Consider the following 18,659-nt stretch of genomic DNA (forward strand, 5'->3'; position numbering starts at 1 on the left):
CCCTATGCAAGGATTGGCAAACTCGGTTTCTCCTTTGTGGCCTGAACTAGGCAAGGAAAATATCTTGCCATTGTCAAATTTGAGGCACTTGATTTTCTGTTCTCAGAAAGATCTCATAGATGAAGCCTCTGATATTCCTTAAGTGTCTCCCTCCTTAGGATCTGATTATGGACATTTTAAATGTAGGGGGTTTTATGTGGGGAAATTACATGTTTTCTTTTTGTGACTATCCAAGGTCACATTTCCTTTTTTATGTGCCTACCAGGTCATACTAAAGCAAACACTATTTCCTCATCCACAATTCTGTTTGTGCATAGTTTTTATTCTCTAAATCTTTTGTGCCCTTGTGGCGGTCCTCTCCTGGCAGCAATAAAGCTTAGACTTTGCTATGGGTCTTTTTTTTTTTTTTTTTTTTTTTTTTTTTTTTTTTTTTCTAGTCGTGAGTCTTTTTATAATTGCTGCAGCAGACCCAATGACCTAGTACATTAAGTTGGAAACAGGCCGGATAATTCTAAGGCTTTTCTCTCACACCCTCTAATGATGCCGTGGCTTCAATGGCAGGTGAAATTTGTTCTCTTCTGTTTAGCCTCAAAATTCCGACCAGTTGTGAAATGGTCCTGCACCGGAATCGCATCAGCGCTGCTATGCTGTTCTCAGGCCGTTCAGTACCTTCCCACCGATGTAGGTCTTTGCTTCCCATTCTCTCTTACCAAGTGTCTGAAAGTGGTGGAGGGGCTGCACTCTCACTCTACTTGGTCATTAAAAAAAAAAAAAAATCTCTTCTTACCCTTGTTCCCACACAGTCACCACATCTCCAGCTCACCTCTGACCCGCACACCATCTCAGCCATTTCATCACTAACTTGGCTTGAGTCAGCACAGTGATTCATGGAGCTATAAAACTCAGTGGAGGAGACTTTAAAGGTCAGCTAACTCACCCGCCCAGCTAAGTGGAAAAAACAGCTCTGATTTCCATTCTTCCTCCCTGGCTTTCCCAAACTCAACTACAAGCAGAAATGGTGTCGCTCGCTATCTTGACATTTCTTGCTTTCAATGTGTTTTGGACGAAGGTAGAGTTTTTTTTGAGGTTGTTCTCTCTAAAATGGCCTAAGTAGGATCTGCTCAACACTAGACTCAGGAATACAGATTCTTAAAATAATGGTCCTTTCAATATTGAGTTGCGCACTCCACTTTGAAAGTGTTCAAAGGCCAGTGAGATGGCTCAGTAGGAAAAAGTACCTGGCACCAAGCCTGACAACCTGAGTGTGTTCCTGGGACCCACATAGTAGAAAGAGGGAAGTGACTCACAAGTTGCTCTCTGCCCTCTACGAATATCATGGCAGGAGTGTGTGTGTGTGTGTGTGTGTGTGTGTGTGTGTGTGTGTGTGTGTGTGTGTGTGCACAAAATAAGCAGAATATAATAAAAAACATATTTTAAGTGTTCAAAGGTAAACAAATTTGTTTATTCAATTTGCTCCATTCTTTCTATAGGTAATGAAGAAAAAATTGTACTAAAACAGTATCATCAGAAGAGAAAGGACACAAACAGGCCAAAAAAATACTGCATGCATACACCTGTGGATTGAAGAGATGGCTCAGCTGTTAAAAGCACTAGCTTCTCTTCTAGAAAACCCAGGTCAAATCCCCCAAACTCATATGGTGGCTTACAATCATCTGACACTGTAGTCCCAGGGGGATCCAACACCTTCTCTGGCCTCCCTGAGAACTGAACACATGTGATGCACAAATATATGTAGACAAAACAGCCATATACATAAAAATTTTCAAATGAAAAAAAAATAACTATATACTAAAGGCACATCTCAAAACTTGGGCAAATTTAGACTTAAATGTGACAACTGGCTAGACATTTAGAAAAGAAAGTTTACATAAGTCTATTTGTAACATCATAACAATAAATTACAAATTTATCACATATCTAAATGGAGCAAATCAAATCCTGAAAGTACTAGAATAAAGCATTACTGAGTCTCTTTCTAACCTGAATGTCAGAAAAAGGGCTGTTAGCTGTGCCTCAAAACTCAGACCCAGTGAAAGAAAAGATTGATAAATACAATGCTATATTTTTAAAGTAAAATAACATGGAACAAAACCCAAAACATATTCAAAAGCAAGATCAAGAGGCAATCAAAGAATTATAACAAAATATTTGCAACATATGTTATTCATATATACATTGTCCTGGCTAGTATTATGTCAACTTGACACAAACTAGAGTCATCTGAAAGAAAGGAGGGAACCTCAATCGAGAAAATGCCTCCCTGAGACCCAGCTGTAGGGTATTTTCTTAATTAGTGATTGATGGAAGAGGGCCCAGCCCATTGTGGGTAGGGCCATTCTTGGGCTGGAGTCCTGGAATCTATAAGAAAGCCGGCTGAGAAGCAAGCCAGTAAGCAGCACTCCTTCGTGGCCTCTGCATCAGCTCCTGATGCCAGCTTCCTGCCCTGCTTGAGTTCCTGTCCTGTCTTCTGCAATGATGAAATACAATGTGGAAGTGTGAGTCAAGCCCTTTCCTCCAGAAGTTGCTTTGGCCATGGTGTTTCATGATAGCATTAGTAACCCAACTAAGACAAGTTGGTACCAGGAGCTGGGTCTTTCTGTGACAGACTTGACACTATTGTTTTTGAAACGATTGTGGAAGCACTCCAGAACTTTGGGCTGGAAAAGCTCAGTGATCTGTTCTGTGGGAGTTCAGAAAATAAGAATGTTGAAAGAAGTGCAGAGGATGGAGGGCTGGCTTGTGATGCTTCAGCGGGAAGTTTAAAGACATTATCAGGGCCATTTGTTATTTCAAATTAAAATCCTGTGGTTAGCTGGGGCTGAAGAATCAGCTGCTATTAACAAGATGCAGAACTATTAAAGTGAAATCTTTGCTTTTCTGGGACGCTCAGTGCCGGTGGTTTGAGGCTGTGTTTAAGAAGAAACCAACCTTGTTGCTGCAATCTTCTGGGAAGTGTGTCCTGAGAGTCAGCACACAGAAGCTGTGTTCCAGAGGTGGCCAAAGCTTTACCTCGCTCTAGCAGCGAAACTCAGTAAGTGTCACCCAGGGATTACTGGTTTTGAAGGCGTGAAGGGGTCATGGAGAACAACTGAGACTTGGCAGTGTGAGAGGCCAGGAGGGGCCACTGATAAAGGTACAACATCAGTGATAGTTGAAAACCCAGGATAGAAAAGGTCATGCAGAGAAGTTGAGGCCATGAGAGGCTGTTGGTGAAAGTGCAGCCCAGTTGCAGCAGAGGACCCCAGCATTTCGGAGATAACAGTACCATGGATGACCACCAAGAAGAGCGACAGCAGTGGAGTGGAGCCACCCAGAGACTAGAAGACACGCTATGTGTGCTGCAGAGGGAAGATCCGGAGAAGTGACCCAAGCCCCTTGGAGGACGCCAGAAGACCATGGGTGAATCCCATGGGTGCGCACTAGGCATGTGCTCCTGATGCCCGACCCTGTGTGGGAGAAGATCTAAAGCAACGACAGCTACTGTCAGGAGCCAGAAACTATATAGCTTCAGACTCTAATATCACTTTGTGTCCAAAAATAGTGAAAGTATGAGTGGGGTGGGTAGCTTTAACTCAAGCTGTTACTTCCAACCACCCAGAACTGTTAACAGAGAATGACTGGGACATCTCAACAACACAAAGAAGCCAATTTTACTGGCTTCCCACTAGCCAAATCTTAGGAATTTAAGGACCAAATTGAATAATAGTAACTGACTGTAAATATATATATATATATATATATATATATATATATATATATATATATATATATATATATACACACATATATTCCATGTGTGTGTGTGTGTAAAGAAAGAAAGCCTTCCCATAAAACACAACCCCAACCAAGATTGCCCAATGGTTGGCTACTGAAATAACAGATCCATGCTGGACCTTCACACTAAGCAGGCTTTCTTCACAGTCTCAAGGTTTCTCCTACAAAATCCTAGTTACAACATAAACAAGAGCAGTAACTTTTCAATGCCCAAGCCTAGCGCATGCCACCTCGGCCAAAGGCTCAGGACTCCTCGGAATGATACTTATCCACTCCGTGGCTCTTCAGACATGATTCATGGGGAGGGGACAGCAGGACTCCCACAGAATTCCTGCCCCAGATGCAGGAATGAGCCTGGTCAAATCACTTTGAGGAGCATTATGTAGCTGGCCAGAACTTTCATATCATCAGGACAGGGGAAACAGGGAAAGCTTGAAAAATTGTTTGTGCTTCAAGGAGATGGAAACTCAAGGCAGCCTTACTGCTGCTGAGGGTGGTTCGCCTACGTAATCTCCAGAAATTGTTGGAGCAAATTCAAAACTGTATCTTTAAAAAAAGAGAAAAATAAAATAAAACTGTATCTTTACGTTAGATAGTATGCATCACCAGTGCAGCCTTGCTGGTTGCATCCATTGTGTGAAGGAAGGGCCATGGCTTACTTTTAAATACTTAGATGGGAATGGTGCCCTAACAACAGGTTTTCAATTTTTATGCTTTTGAGAATGTGAGTGAAAGGAATGACACTCCTTTAAATTCTTGGCTATGTTAAGCCTGAAATGACACCAAAATAATTTTTTGAGGAGAAAAGCATGCATTGCCTTCATATGGTGGACTGACCCCCACATTACTTCCTAGAGCAGCTGTCATGCAGTATCTACTCTCCTTAGCAGTGCGCTCTGTTCTTTGGGGTCCTTCATCCCCAGGAACCAGAGTTTGAGTGAAGGGGGGGGGTCTTTTGACTCTCCAAATCCTCATATATAAAAGGCAGTCATTTTTCTATCTGTGGCTAGTACTCACTGACTTCTCCCCACACACTGTAGCAGATGTCAAGGCATTCATGCTACTTTGCCATCTACCACGGGTGGCTGCTGCTATGTGTAGCAAGACCGAGATCTAGATCAATTCCAGCCTTTCTCTACAAGCCTGTATCAAGTGAACTGGCCATTCTACAGCAGAAACAGAGACCCATGTGATGATCAGTCCAAAGGCTCGTGGAGATCCAAAAGGGTACACTTGACATTTGAAATGTATCTATGCCATTCCATGACACAGTGTGTTGTGTGGGGGTCAGAAGACAAATTGGGGGAGTTCTGTCCTTTTAACATGTGGGTTACAGGGATCCAACTCCCTACTTCTAACCCACTAGCAGTCAATGAAGACACAGACACATGTTATATTTTAAAATAGCCTTGGTCCACCTTGGGCAGGGCAGATATTAATCCTCTAAATTACCTCCCATATTGGGGCAGATATGGAATCCCTGCCCCAATCCCATACCATCTGCTTCTAGTAATTTCTATGGAGGCACCTCCCATCCATAATCCCATATACTTCCTAATGTCTGTCATCTAGGCTGAATCCTCCTTCCACACCGGCCACGTGCTTTTCCTCCACCTCACCCATTGCACCAGACTTACTTCCTTCTCTGCTTCCTCTCTTGTCTCTGACCCTCTTCCGGTCTCTCTCCCAAAAGCCCAGGAACCTTAACCATGCCTATCCCATTTTCCCTGCCCTGGTGTGTTGGCTTTTTATTAGTCAAACAGGAAAAAAGTTTTAGACAAGGCTACAAATCTTTTGGGGTATGAGAGTCTGCTCACTTGGGCAGCGACCAGACCAACCCCCAAAATATTCTATGTATAATGAAAGGCAGAGGAGAGTGCAGGTCAATGTCAAGAGCTGGAACTAAATCGCAGGCATGTGGGTCAAAGCAGCCAACAAGTGTATGTAAGCCAAAGTCGCAAATCTTACCTGGGTATTGCTCAGTCCTGGAGTTGAATCGGGAACAGGCTGGGGAGAGAGGAAGTACTAAGATGCAGAGCTGAACAAAGTGACAGGTCTCCTGTCCTTCAGCCTCTTCCCCTCCAGACTGACTCCTCCTTATTTCTCTAAAACACAGACTTACCACAGGAATGCTGGAAAATATGAAAACTGCCCATGAATTAGGATGTGTGTGTACATGAGTGTGTGTGTGAATGTATGTGGGCTGTGTCTGTGTGTGTGTGTGTGTAGGTGTGTGTGTGGGGTGTGTGTGTGCTGGAATTACTCGCATATAGACATAAAAAGATTGTGCTAAGAATAGTTGAGAAAACACTCAACTATGGCTCCAACATTCATGTGAGTGAAACACTAATACAACTTAAACATCCAATCGTAGGATGGTTATATGGTTGCTGAACTGTGCTATATTATGAAGTATTCTTTGAAATGAGGTGTGTTTATGTATAATACAACACAGAAGCCTTTTAAGGTGAATGACCTAATGTGTACACAATTTTATTGACATCATAATGATATAATATTGAATATATTATAAATCTTGATTGATAAACTCACATGTGTAAAAAAACGATAATGTTTTTGGGCTGGGGATGTGGCTCAGTTTGTACAGAACATACATAGCAAAGCCTTTGGTTTGATTCCCAGTAGCAAATAAATTGGCTGTGGCGATACATGCCTGTTATCAGAGATTCAATGGGTCTGACCTTCAAGAGTATCTACAGTCATGTACATATGTCCACATGGAGACACACACACACACACACACACACACACACACTACATATGTGCATGCACATGCATACACATGATTTAAAGTAATCAACAAAATCAATATATAAAGAATAATGAACCATTTCTCTGTCTAAACCCTATTTTTATATGTCAGTAGGAATTTAATTTCTCCCATTCAAATACTAACCACGCTCAAGCCTGTTTAGCTCCCAAGATTGAACTCACTCAGGGCAATGTGGCCATAGTCAAAGTCTAATTTCTAACACTGCATTGACGTTTCAGTTAGGATCCTCTACAGGACCTTACTCGGCTGTGGCGTGCATCAGTGCTCGTGTCCTCAGATTTGTTGATTCACTCTTTCCCTGTCTGGTTGGCCACCCATTCGAGTCCTCGCTGTGTCATCCTCTATACAGGTGTGCCCTTCTCTGTTGCTCTTCCCAAGTGTCACTCCATTTCTGGAAGTTTGGAGAGAGTTATGAAACAGCCTGGCTCAGTGGACCAGATATATACCACTGGCGTTCCTTCGGCTAGGAGGGCCTTGCGGGCACTCCAGCTTGCGGCTTTCTCAGAGAAAGCAGACATTGTCCTACCATCTGGAGTCCTCTCTTCTCCACTACCAAGCTCGTCTCACATGTGACTCCACAAAGTTCAGAACATGTATGTAACTCTACATGTAACATGTAACACCACAAAGGGAAGAGCATGTAACTCCACATATAACATGTGACTCCACAAAGATCAGAACATGGATGTAACTCTACATGTAACATGTAACACCACAAAGGGGAAAGCATGTAACTCCACATATAACATGTGACTCCACAAAGGTCAGAACATGTATGCAACTCTACATGTAACATGTAACACCACAAAGGGGAAAGCATGTAACTCCACATATAACATGTGACTCCACAAAGGTCAGAACATGGATGTAACTCTACATGTAACATGTAACACCACAAAGGGGAAAGCATGTAACTCCACATATGACACGTGACTCCACAAAGGTCAGAACATGTATGCAACTCTACATGTAACATCACAAAAAAGCAAGAGAATGTAACTCTACATGTAATATGCAGCTTGACAAAAGTAAGAGAAAGGAGCAGCCTGGTGGATCCATTTGTATTTGTGCCCTGAGCTTCACCGACATTAGCCATGGACTTGCTAGGTGTGGTTGGATTTCTTTGCCCTGATTTTATCGCAGTTTCATACACTGTTGAACTTATAATTTTCAACATCTACGGGCTTTTCATCATGTTATAACGAATGCAAAAGAAATGTCTAGCTCTTCTGTTTATTAGGTATTAGGGCCAAATTAATAGAAGTAATTTATATGTCTGACATTTTACTTTGGGTCCCTCAAAATGTAAAATATCTGTCTGCTACCCTATGAGTTTTGCCACTGAAACAGGTGCAAACGGGGCCAAATCTTCCCCTCCCCCCACCCACCCAACTTCATGATCTTCTTCATTCCCTCTTTCTCAAAAGAAAATCAAAACAAAGAACAAACAAACAAACAAAAGACAAAAAAATTTTCAAAACAAAACAAAACAAACAGCACAAACACACAAACCAAGGAAGGGAAAACCAGTTTTGTGCCGGCCACCTCTTTGTGGGCATAGGGCAAGAGCATAGTATGTTGACTATTTTGGAAAGTAATCAGTGTTCATCAAATTGAACTGGAAAATAGAAATTGTCAAAGCATTGGTAATTAATCCAAACTTTAAAGATGATAATAAAGAATAGGGTTATAGGTGTATGTTGAGAATATGGAAGCTTAGGTTAAGTGCCCACTGGCACTGCATATTAGGGTTCAACTTCTCCAAGAGTTTCAATAAATCCTATAGATGAGTCTTTTCCCCCCCGTCTTTTACATTCATAGCCTCCCAACAAAGGATGAAATCCATTGCAGTTTCACTAGATTATGAAATAGCTAGATGTGCTGGTCGGTTTTGTCAACTTGACACCAACTAAAGTCACCTGGGAAGAGCAAACCTCAGGTGAAGAACTACTTTCATCACCTGAGAGCATGTCTGTGTGGCCATTTCTCAACTAATGGTTGATGGGAGAAGGTCGCAGAGGGTCCCACCCACAATGAGTCCCACCCGTGACCAGGCAGTCCTGGATTGTGTAGCGTGGACAAGCCATGGAAAACAAACCAGTAAGGACTATTTCTCCAGGGGCTCTGCTTTGGTTTCCTGCTCCCAGGATGCTTGGCCTTCTTAATAATGGAGTATTTATATAATAAATAAAGCCTTTCCTCCCTGTGTAGGTCACTGTTTTATTACGGCAATAAAAAGCAAACTAGAAATAATACGTACTAGGGAAATAATATATACTAACTTATCAATACCTGCTAATTGATAGCGATTAATCCATTCAGGCAATAGTACTCTTTTATCAGTTAATTCCAGCGGGAATTGTGCATTTCCCTTTGTGCATATGATATCCGAGTCCAGCACAGAGAAGAGTTTGTCAAGTAGAAAATTTTCTTAACACGAGCCAAAGAGAGGTAATTTGGAAATAAGTGGAATGGCTGCAGGGATAAACAGTCAATTTTCTCAAAAAAGAAAAAAAAAGGAAGGAAAGGTGGAAGGAAAAAGGAAAGAAGAAAGGAAATAACCTATGAAAAGAGAAGATGACCTTTTATTTTTCTGTGTAAAGAGAATCAAACCTAACTGTAGACATCTGCGTGCGCCTAGCATTGTTTCTCACTAGAGAGGAGGGAGGTAATTAAAATGCCATGTCACTGCTCGCCTTGCATGCACTTTTAATCATAACTCAAACTCCCATAGCTCCAGTCTCTCAAAGAAATAGCTGATTACAGAAGCAGACCCAAACCCCTTTGATCCTCTTGTGATACAAAAAGGTCGTGAGAAGCAGAATTCCCAGTGTGTTTTCAGTTTGGGATGATTCTTGCTGGACTCTTGGGTAACTCTAGGGGAGCTGAAAGGACCAATTAGAAAAATCAAGGCACGGCATTAAGTAAAAGACTCTCTGGCCTGAAAAAAAAACTCCTGCTCTTAGGACTACCTAAGTTGGCTTCTGTTGACATGCTTACTCCTTTCCAAGCTCCTTTGTGATTTTAATGTTTGTTTGTTTGGCTGCTTTTTGGTTTTTTTGTTTTTGGTTTTTTCTAATGAAAAGTGCCTACAGGATTTGGTGATTAATATTGTGTGTGTGTGTGTGTGTGTGTGTGTGTACACGTACACTCACATGCATGCAGATAGACAAATTGGGTGTGCCACACAATATCCCAAGACATCAGGGACTCTATTTGATGAAGCAAACCTACTTCCCAATGTCCACATGGTGTCATGCAACCGTCCATAACTGCAGTTCTGAGAACTCTGAAGCTCTCTTCTGACTGCCATAGACATGAGACACACAGATGACATACATAAATAGAATAAGCGAAACACTCATATGCAGAAAATAAAATAGACCTAAAATAATTTAACACACAAATGTATCAATTTGTGCCTTCTGTAAAAGTAAAACTAATAATACAAGTATGGATGTATGCATGTATGCCTGTATGTATCAGCTAATTTTTTTTTTCTCTTTTGAAAAATAATCAAATACAAAGTATCTTAAACAACAGAAATGACTTAAAATTCAGCGCAGACTATTTGACCTCTTTTTCTGTGATTTTTTGGCTTATACCCTTCACCGTGTTACTGAACTCCTGTGGCTTCAGAATGAGTCAATAGGGACGGGGGTTGTTCATGCATCTGCTCACTGAGAGATCTTCTCCCAAACCAACATTTGTGCGGTGGGAGCTGCTGCCTTTCTGTGTACATAGGCTTACAGCACACCAATTCACACCCTCCGCTGCAGTGGAGTCAGCTCAATTCCACCAAAATCAGTGGCTGGTACTGAGTGAAAAGGGCTGGCACTTCAAGAGAAAAACACAGGCTTGAGGTCCCAGCAGAGCTCTTATCTTGCATGTCAATAGCCCTTGGTTGGGTCACCAGGACTCCAAAACAAAACAAACAATCAAACAAACACCCAGAAAATGCAAACACAGCAGGGACAGAGGAGAAAAGAATGATGCAAGCTAGAAAGAGAAGGAATGTCCATTTAGGTAAAGCCATTAAATTATCATCACAGCTCTCATGTTTAGCTGAGATTTTTGACATATAAAGTTTTTTCCCTCATCTCTCTAAAACTTTAAACATGAATGGGTCTTGGATCTTATCAGCTACTTTCTCTGCATCTAAGGAGATGATGGATTTCCATATATTAAACTATCCCTGCATGCCTGGAATGAAGCCTACCTGGTCATGGTGAATGATATCTTTGATGTGTTCTTGTATTTGTTTTGCAAGTATTTTATTGAGTATTTTTGCATCAATGTTCATAGGAGAAATTGGTCTGAAATTCTCTTCTTTGTTGGGTCCTTGTGAGGTTTAGGTATCAATGTGACTATGGCCTCACAGAATTAATTTGGTAATGCTCCATCCATTTCTATATTTTGGAGTAGCTTGAAGAGTATCGGTATTAGCACACCCTTGAAGGTCTGGTAGAATTCTGCACTGAAACCATCTGGCCCTGGGCTTTTTTTTTTTTTTTTTTTTGGTTGGGAGACTATCAATGATTGCTTCTATTTCTATAGAGGAAATGGGACTATTTAATGTGTTTATCTGTCTTTCACTCAATTTTGGCAAGTGGGGACAAAAAGCTTTTTCCAAGTTACATTAAAAAAAATGTTAAGCACAGAAATACAGCATGAGCATGTCAGAATCAAGTCAGTTCCTAGAGATGCAGCTCAGTCATTCACAAACCACAGAGAGGAAAGAGCAGGAGGAAAGAAGTAGAGAGAAGAAAAGATAGGTTTTCAGATGCTGGATTTGCAGGTAAATACAACTGCTGAGTGGCCAAAATCCTAACACTAGAGAGTTCAGAGACCTGGGAGGAAAGCAAATACTACTGTTCTGCTAGGAGAACATAGCACTAAATGACTCTCGGCAGCAGCATTCTGCCATACTCACACATCCATGAGCTGCACGGCCATCATCAGACAAGCTTCCTCCTGCAGCAGATGGGAACAGAGACCCACAGAGAGTAAGAGACTTTAAAACACTGTCGCAAGAATGGATACTTCCTTCACATCCCTGGCCTCGTGACTCAGGCGACTCTGCAGAAGAAGGGTCAGAAAGATGTCAAGACGTCAAGAAAATAAAGTTGTGTTGATTCTATCCCGTTGAGAACTTCGTGCTAAGAAAGTTCAAGGTGCTTTGCAAGCACTACAGTTTGGTGAGACATGAAATAAAAGGCCGTACACAGATAAATCAAAGCATTGTGAAAATTAAGGGATTACCTTTTTAAAGCCATTAGCCCAGAAAGAAAACGCATCTAGCGCCACAAGCTTTCTCTGAACAGACCACTTTTGTTGTCACTTAAGAATTAAAGGAAAAGAAAGTTGATATTGAATTATGTAATACTAGGAGCTTCACATTTAACTTAATTGATCTTTAAATCAAATCAGTGAGCTACATTTTTTGGATAGAAAACTAAAAGAAAAATTAATGTGGCTTGAATAACATAGGCTATTTAACCCAGCTCTGCATGGTTCCAGAGTTAATGCTCATTCCAGGACACATACAAAGAGTTTCTTCCATCTAGGATTTTATCCTTATCTTTGCAGAGAGCAGAAGAAAAACAGATTTTTCCAAATGAATCATTCTTGTAACGCCCTCATAACCAACCAGCCTTCCATGCCCCCTTGCATATGCAAATTGTGGCTATAGAATTTGATCATTCGCAAGAAATACCCATTTTAAGACAGTGGTTCATTCCCATCTATCCACTGCTGTCACACAACACATATCATCTACCCTGTTCCACTCACAGGTGCCAGGGCCATCATTACCATGGCAAGAATCCTAAAAAGAAAGACAACCTGTGGATTCTTCCATGACCAGAGACGCTGGGGTAGACAGGCATGGCTTTGGAAACTGTGTATGGACAGCGAACATAAAAGCCAACCCTAAGCCCAAAAACATGTCACCGAAGAGCAGACGAAAATGGTTAAAGACATAATACTCTGCCCAATTCCAGTGTGCTGAGCCAGGTGTGTTAGCACACACTCCGAGTCAGGAAGTTCTTCCTTGTCTTACTACTGTTTATTAAAACGCACGGCTGTAAAATTGTAACGGGCGCTGACAGATGTAAGATAGCAAGTAGATGGAAGCTGATGAGATGCCAGCAAACAGAGACAATGTACATAATGAGGTAAGTGCGCAGATCCATGAGTATTACACTTGGTCACCTACAGCCAGTCTGAGGCCAGCCCTGAAGCAGCTGAAGGCTCAGTGGCTTCTGGAAGGCATAAATTCTGATAGTGTCACTTATCAATAACCCACCTAGGCGTGTTTACCTGGGACATTGTGGGCATCTAGATAATGTTTTTGTGGGTGAATGGACTAATAGTCACCCCCTACATATAACACATGGCACAGTAAATTCCAAGTTGAATCAAGTCTTTAAAATAGGAAAAATAGAAAGATTGTACAGGGCAAATGGAATCGGTCATGATCCATATTATTATAATCTCAAAATAAAAATTCCCTTAGATGCAAGAATCACGTGCTGTGTTGCTTTCAAATGTCCAAAAAAAAAAAAAAAAAGCTCGTGAGGTGGCTCATTAGGAAAGTAAAACTTAGAATAAAGTTATTTGTGAACAAACATCTCCATGCTGCAAATGCACCTCTCTGATCTGACAAGCACTAGTTTGCTTGCCTCTATCTCTTTAATAGGAACACTGTTCTTATTTGTCTGTTCTCAAGTGACAAGGTGTGAACTTTAAGTCTGTCTTGCATTTTCTTATTGTGCGTAATGGGTGTTCTCCAACTCCATAGTCAACAGTTAAATAAAAGTAATTTCAATTTTAGCAAGGCCTTTGGGTAGAAGGTTGTAATGGAGGGGTTTGTCTAAAAGTAGCTGGGTGACAACTGAGTTATAAAATCCAGGAATGTTTGCTGATGGGAGTATTCTGTAGAAGGGAGGCTGTAACCCAGTGATTCTAATCCTGCGGGTTGGTACCCCTTTTACAAGGGTCACCCAAGAACATCCAAAATAACAGAAATTTACATTATAATTCACAGCAATAGCAAAAATTAGTCGTGAAGTAGTAATGAAAATAATTTTACAGTTGGGGGGGTCATGACAACATGAGGAACTTTATTAAAGGGTCGTAGCATGAGGAAGCTTGAGAAACAACTGCTGTAGCCTCTCAGCAAGAAGTAGCAAGAAAGATTCACAGCCCAATCTTTCACTGAGAGGATCTAAGCTAGACAGATCCAGGGATAGCTAGCTGTGTTCCTGTACTTTGTGTTACTTTTAAGTCAACAAAAGCTTAAAATCTCACTTTAGGAAGTTCTCTTAATCACTGAGGGCAAAGCCACATTCTGGTTTTAATTATGCCATGACGGATTTCTAAGCAAAGCTGTAAATACTCATGTGTAAGTTCTGACATAGTTACGTGAGTATTCCACAGAGCAAATAATGAAATTGGGTGTGGTGAGTGTGCACATGTGAGTGTGTGTGTGTGTGTGTGTGTGTGTGTGTGTGTGTGTGTGTGTGTGATTATCTTATGTAAGGAAAACCAAAGAACTCAATTAAAAGCAATGTTTCCCAAGAGCAGAGTTCTGACAGTGCCCTTCTATGTAAGATTTTCATTGTTGTAACAAATACCTGACATAGACAGTAGGAGAGATATATTATAGCTCATAGGCTTAATGGCTTTAAACCCATGGTTACTTGGCCTGTTGTTTTGGGCCCCATGGTAGCATGGTGGGAGCACATGGAAGAGGAGATCTATCTGCCTGATGTAGTCCAGGAATCAAAGAGTCTGGAATAAGTGGGCATCAATCTCCCAATCAAGGGCATAAACATCACTGGTGCAACTTCCTTCCATAAGCTTCTATTTGCTAACTGTCTAAACCCCTCACAACTGTGCCACAGGCTGCAGACCAAGCTTTCAACATGGGACTTTGGAGACATTTAAAACCTACATTATCCCAACCTCAATAGTAAAATGCACTAAGGAACAGTCACCATCAAATACTCCATCTACCAGAGCTGGAACAATAGCTCAGTGGTGAGTGCCTGATGCTTTTGCAGATGACCCAGAGTTCAGTTCCCTGCACCCACTACAGGTCCATGGGGTTCTGATGCCCTCTTCTGGTGTCTATAGGCACTGCACACATGTGGTGTGCATACATGCAAGCAAAACACACACACACACACACACACACACACACACACACACACACACACTTAAAATAAACAAGTCTTTGTTTTTAATCCATTTCTGAGGCTTGGGAGGTCCCTGTTGGCAAAAGTGTTTGCTGTGTAAGCATAAAGACCTGAGTTTAATCCCTAGCACACATCTAAAAAGCCATGTATGCCCCATAAGCCTTTGACCCCAACATTGTGGCTGGGGCATGGGCAGAGACAGGCAGGTCATGGGAGCTGACTGGGTGGTCAACCTAGCCAAAACAGTGAGCTTCCAGGTCAGTAAGAGACTGTTATTCAAGGTAACAAGATAGATAGAAATAAAAGAAGATGTTGATGGTCTTTTCTGGTCCTCTCTGGCCTCCCATGCACATAATTGGGCATGAGTACCCATAAACATACATACATACATACATACATACATACATACATACATACATACATACACAGACACACACAGAGAGAGAGAGACACACACACACAAATCTCATTTCTGAAGACACATTTAAGGGCAATGTAAGGACACCCCTTTAAGCTAGACAAGTAAAAGCAATGTACTTATTATTTCAATAGAACTTAAAGACAAACTTCTTAGGTCATCTCTACCCTTAAAGTCTATTTTTCTCTAGATCAGAGCTGCTGCTACTGACCCCCCCCCCCCACACACACACACACTTTTAAATGAATCTTTTCTGTCTTTGGGTGCACAGCATGTATTTCTGTTTACTCTGGCCTTGACTTTGTCTCCTTTAATAGTTGCTGTGCCGAGTCCCCTATTATTTTTCTACTTCCAAAGAGGAAGAATTGAATCTAGCTTGCTATACTTCGCCCACATTGCTCAGTGGAACACTCTTCAGAGTAGCAATTTAATATCTTAGTGCCCAGGAAATGGAAATGAAGAGGGGCACTGTCTAAAAAAAAAAATCCTTCAATGATTAATAAAGGTTAACTTGTCTATTCTCGGTAGCTACAGTTAGTCGCCTTTTTAGATTATAACCCCCCTACCACGTGCTGCCCACACACATGAAGCTCCAACACCCAGTCCTCACTGCGCTGTTCTCAGTCTATGCTTTAAAATATGAGAAAAGCATTTCATGGCTAGAATAAAAATGCAGGTATTCTTTCCCCCCACTGATTGCTCCAAAATAAATCTATGGTTAAAACTTTTAAATTTCATTTAAAACCCCATTGTCCCACGCAGAGTCAATGCTCAAAAATATAATTTAGTGACAGATCACTGCTTCCAGGTGGTTTTCTAAGAACACTCTTCTCCTAGCCCTCTAGCATAACAATCGGATTCCCGTTCCATTGAGAGGCACAAAGTGCTAAGTCAGATCTGTTTGATAAGATCCTGCATTTTAAGAACTGCATAAGTCTTAAGATGAAGAAAATAAAAGTTGATAAAATATAAGGGGTTGCAGATGATAAAATATAATGAATGAGGTTTTTACAAAACAATGATCCTGCCAAACATATCCACCCTCTGAATTCCACTATGTAAAATTGGTGGTCAACTATGTAGCACTCCCTCTCAGATTTGAGCTACTGGTTTGCATTGGTATTACCATAGCCTTTCAGATGCTAACAGGTAAGTCAGGGCAACTCAAACATGTTTAATTCAGTGCCAAATGCATGTATAGATACTTGTATTTGTAGACTGACTTATACATACATATGCATGTAAATCATTTGTGTGTGTGTGTGTGTGTGTGTGTGTGTGTGTGTGTGTGTGTGTGTGTGTGTAATAACATGTCTTCTGTTGTCAGGCATTCAAATCTTCCTGTTCAAGTCTACTTAGCCAACCTCGGCCAATAACTCCTGAGTGCTAGGAGTTTTGATTCATAAATTAATACCGTTCTGAATTAAAAGTGCCATGAAAACACACAGTGTACCTTTCTTGCATATCCAAGGCACAGTGTACCACTGCTTTCTATGCTGCAGCTGACCTTGGAGCTGCCATTGAAGTAGCGTGGCATTCTGTTGCCAAAGGGTCATTGTCCTGGTGAACCCTGCAGCCCATCAGCAAACCGTTATTTTCTATAAAGTACTTCCTTCCTAAATGTGATGGCCTATTACTGGCCACCAGATCCATCTCTTAAAAATGTGTAGTCTAGTATTCCCAATATATTCCCAAGCTATTCAATGATTTTGATGCCTCCTACCAGAAAACACAGACAAATTGCAATGCTCCATACTAAACTAACAGATACTGAGAACTAGTCAGTCTTATCTGGTAGAACAAATTTAGTTCTGTCTAGGGTGGAAAAAAAAACAAACAAAAAAAAAAACTCCGAATGAACAAAGAATATTTTTTCTAAGTTTCTCAAACAGTCCACATTTCAATAGGTTTATAAAACATGAAGGCATGAAAATAGCTTGTAATTTTCCCCCACAGTAAATCTAAAAGGAGTAAGTTATTTTCAGTCTACATAGGGTTTCTTTTCAGAGCCATCTATCAAGTTAATGTATGATGAGGGTATAAATGTGAACACATGTAACGAAGTGTTCCGATAGCCACACTAAGAAAATTTGTATATTCATTTGTATTCTGTGGGCAAATGATTTTAATCTTTCCACAGCACTTAGTAGCTCAGAATGTTTTACTTTCCTCTAGTAGTGCCAGCCCAGCAGATTTCAGAGTCCCTAACTTGTATGGCTCACTTTCTTAAAGTGAAAGCAAACACATGGGCTACAGAGAATCCCCACTTTTTGGAGAACCGTGAGACCCTGGTTCTGTTAGTGTCAATTAATTAACCCTGACAGTTTACTGGATGGTTTGTTCAGACATTTGGCGCTTTTGTTTCCATGCATACATTCTGCCAGTGTTGTTTTTCCTGCTATAACTAATAGAGATACTTAGGAAAGAATTTTAGACAAGGAAAATAATTGTTTCAAATAATTCAATGTTTCAAGTCTGTAACCTAGGCAGCCAGGCAATTTAGTTAGAATACAGTTGCTGAATTAAGTTGTTGTTGTTGTTGTTGTTGTTGTTGAAATGCTAAGTGTGTTCTCTTTTCTGATTATAAAAATTAGAAAGTTCCCTATGGCTCTCTTCTTTGCCTTGGCCACCAGGATGCTCCAGACTTTAAGGACCCACTCACAATGAGTGCTTTCCTGCTTGAGTTTAAGTAGTCACTTCATATTTTCACAGCCTTTTCATGTTGTTTATTTTATTATTCCACTATATCTAAACTGTGTATATGGGACAAGGCAGATAGCTCATTACTTTTCATGGGAAAGTCATCCCAAACCATCTATTATGTACACACACACACACACACACACACACACACACACACACACACACACACACACACCAGGCATCAGTTTAGAGGATAGGGATAGAGTTAAAAATCACTTTCATGACAGAAATTAACATATTTCCCTGTGTCTATAAAAGAGGGGAGGGAAAGACCTCCTATTCAAACCAGCATCAAGGACAGAGAAATTTATAGATATTCCTTCACAGAAAAACCTGTCAACATCAATTTGGCCCCTTGGAAGAATTTGGTTAATACAGTGAGTACTGACGTCTTGTGACTATTGCTCACTTGGGTATGGAAAACGGGTTCCTTGATGTACAACCCTCTTCTCAAGGGTCCTACAATAAAACCAATCTTTATCTCTCAGCCTGAGCTGAGTACTAACAACACTAAGCCGTCGTGAAAGAAAGGCTTTTAAATAGATTGCCCCTCTGTGACACAGAGCAGCCTAAATAACACAACTTCCAGGAAAAGGAGTTTTGGATCTTGGATTTCCTCCCTTGCAGTTTCTATTACTGCAACCAGCAATAGCACCTAGAAGAGCTAGCCATAAATACCATCCACACTGTGCTGCTAACCTGACAAGACTGCTTGCTAAAAGGAGGCATTGTTGCAGAGATGATTTCA

This window comes from Acomys russatus, chromosome 21 (assembly GCF_903995435.1).
Source record: "Acomys russatus chromosome 21, mAcoRus1.1, whole genome shotgun sequence".
Taxonomy (NCBI): Eukaryota; Metazoa; Chordata; class Mammalia; order Rodentia; family Muridae; genus Acomys; species Acomys russatus.